The sequence below is a fragment of the Mirounga angustirostris genome, unplaced genomic scaffold (assembly GCF_029215605.1).
Source record: "Mirounga angustirostris isolate CCGP_5_RB_7025 unplaced genomic scaffold, mMirAng1.0.hap1 SCAF_61, whole genome shotgun sequence".
Classification (NCBI taxonomy): domain Eukaryota; kingdom Metazoa; phylum Chordata; class Mammalia; order Carnivora; family Phocidae; genus Mirounga; species Mirounga angustirostris.
In genome coordinates, this window is record NW_026991769.1 from 192,501 (window position 1) to 195,000 (window position 2,500).

The window sequence follows — 2,500 nt, forward strand, 5'->3', positions numbered from 1 at the left end:
CCCTGCCATCGCCTTCGGCGCCGGTCGTCCCCGGTCGCCGCGCCGCCGCCCGCACGGTGCCCTCGCCGCGTCTCGGGACGTTGCGGTGCGCCGGCGGTTCCCCCCCCGTGGCGCCTTTCCGGGGTCGGGTCCGCCCCTCCCCGGGGGGCCTCGGAGCCTTGGCTCTCACGGGGCGCGCCCGCCGTCGTCTGCCGTGTCCCGCCGCCCGCCCTGGACGGTTCTCTCTTGGTCCGTCGGATGTCCGCTCGGACTTCCGCCCACCCACTCCGCGTCTCTCCTCCCCGGCCCTGCCCCAGGCCTCGGGCCCGGGTCCGGCTCCTCTCCTTCCCGGCCTCCGTTGCCCCACCCTCGCGCGCCCTTGCCCGCTCGTGCCCCGCTGCCCGCCGCAGCCCCCTGCCCTCCGTGGCGAGAAGGGGGCCTGGGTCGCGGGTGCGGGGAGGGACGGCGGGGGGGGGGTAGGTGGTCTGGGGGGGTGTCTTGGAAAGCAAGAGGGGGTCCGGTCCGCCCCGGTGGCTTGTGGGTGGGTGGGGTGGTGTCGCCGGGTGGTGGCGGGGGGGCCGGTGGCGGCACCCGGCGGGCCTTCCCCCGTCACGGGCCGGCAGCGTCGGGGTTTGTGCCCTGTGGCGGTTGGCTGCGGCCGGGGTTTTGGTGTCGAGGCGGTGGCCTGGGGCATCGTCCCCTCCCCTGCCTCGCCTGTCCCCCACCCCCTGTCCAGGTACCTAGCGCGTCCCGGCGCGGAGGTTTAAAGACCCTTTGGGGGTCGCCCGTCCGCCTTGGGTCGGGGCGGTTGGGCCCGTGGGGAGGAGGAGTCCCTTCTCCCCCAGACCCCGCTGCCCACCCCGCCCTGGGGCCGGGGTTGCCGCGCGCTGCGCCACGGTCCTTGTGGCTGCTGGGAGGGGGCTACCCAGCGGCCGTTGGGCTGTGGCGGGCGCGTGTGTTGCCTCGCGTCCTCGGTGTGTGTGGGGGGGGCCAGGTGGGAACCCCCTGGGCGCCTGTGGGGTTGTCCGGGCTCGCCCCCCGCTTGGGGGGCGGTGGCCGGACGCCCTGTTGTCCAACCTTTCCGACCTTCTCGGAGTGTGGTCTTGTCTGTCTTGACTGGCCCGGCCGGAGGCACCCTCTGGGGAATGTGCCGTGCCAGGGGGGGGGGGCCTCCCCTCTGGGCGTTGACCCCCCCCCTTAACAATCCAAACTCGTACGACTCTTAGCGGTGGATCACTCGGCTCGTGCGTCGATGAAGAACGCAGCTAGCTGCGAGAATTAATGTGAATTGCAGGACACATTGATCATCGACACTTCGAACGCACTTGCGGCCCCGGGTTCCTCCCGGGGCTACGCCTGTCTGAGCGTCGCTTGACGATCAATCGCTGCCCCTGGGGTCTCTCGCCCTTGGGGGTTGGCGCGGCTGGGGGTTTCCCTCGCAGGGCCCGTTCTGCTGGTGCCTGCCCTGCCCGCCTGTGGGCTCTGTCCTCAGGTGGGGAGGGGTCGGCTCGGCCGCCGGGCCCTCCGTCCCCCTAAGTGCAGACACGGTGGCCCCTCCTCCGCCTCGTTGCCTGGTCCCCGCCTCCTGCCTGGCATCACCCCTGCCCCGTCCCCGCCCCCGCCCCCGCCCCCGCCCCGCCGGGTCCGCCCGGCGGTGGCGCGTGTGCGGGACGTGGGGGAGGAGGTGTGTGTTGGGTGTGTGTCGGGGGAGGAAGGGGGCCGGCGCCGGGGCGGGGGGGTGTGTGGCGCCGCCCGCGAGAATGGGAGAGAGGAGAGAGCTCGCGCTGAGGGCCGTGGCCGCCGCGGTCCCTCTGGGGGAGCTCCCTCGCGCCGCACGCGGTCTTGGGGTCGCCCGGGCTGTGCGTGGGGGGGGGGTCGCGGTCCCGTCCCGTGCCGCGCCGGTCGTGGGTCCGTCGGGGTGGGGAAGGGGCCCGGATCTGGAACGCCGCCGGTCTCGCTGCTGTGCCCCCAGCGGCGACCGCGGTTGTCCCAGCCGGGCCCGCCCCATTCCCTGGGCTCCCGCCGCCGCCGCGCGTCCGGGGTCCGCACCCGCCCCGCCCCTCCCCTCCCCGCCGGCGATCCCGGCCTTACGCCCTGTCGGGGCGGCTCGCGCCGAGGCCGAGTCGCGCGCGGGGCCGCGCCCCGGGGATGCGTGCCCCGGCGGCGGCCCGCGGGACGCCGTGGCGCCGCCCGCCGCTGCGCGCTTCCCCCCGGGTTGTGGCCGCGCCGCGCTGCGTGCCCCGAGCCCGCGGTGGGTGGGTCGGGGCTCGGCGGGGCGTCGTGGGAGGGCGCCGTGTCGTCGTCCGTCGCTCCGTGCGGCGGAGCGCGCCCGGTTGTGCGTGGGGGGAGAGGCGGGTTGGCGTGTCGCGGGGTTGGGTCGGGGCGGGGGCCGGCGGTCGGGGGCGACCGCCGCGCCTCGGCCCCTTCCCGCCCCCGGTCGTGCCCGTGCTCTTTTTTTTCCCCCCCGCCCGGCCCCGCGCTGTGCGTTGCGTGCGTTGCGTGCGTTGCGTGCGCGGCGCGC

The 2,500-nt window shown here is 76.2% G+C and overlaps 1 non-coding gene across 1 annotated transcript; it reads left to right on the plus strand.

Moving 5' to 3' along the window:
* The first annotated feature begins 1,196 nt into the window (after nt 1-1,196).
* Nucleotides 1,197-1,349, plus strand: LOC135363207 (5.8S ribosomal RNA). The gene has a single exon (XR_010408871.1). It is a non-coding gene; the product is annotated as a 5.8S ribosomal RNA (ribosomal RNA).
* The last annotated feature ends 1,151 nt before the right edge of the window (nt 1,350-2,500 follow it).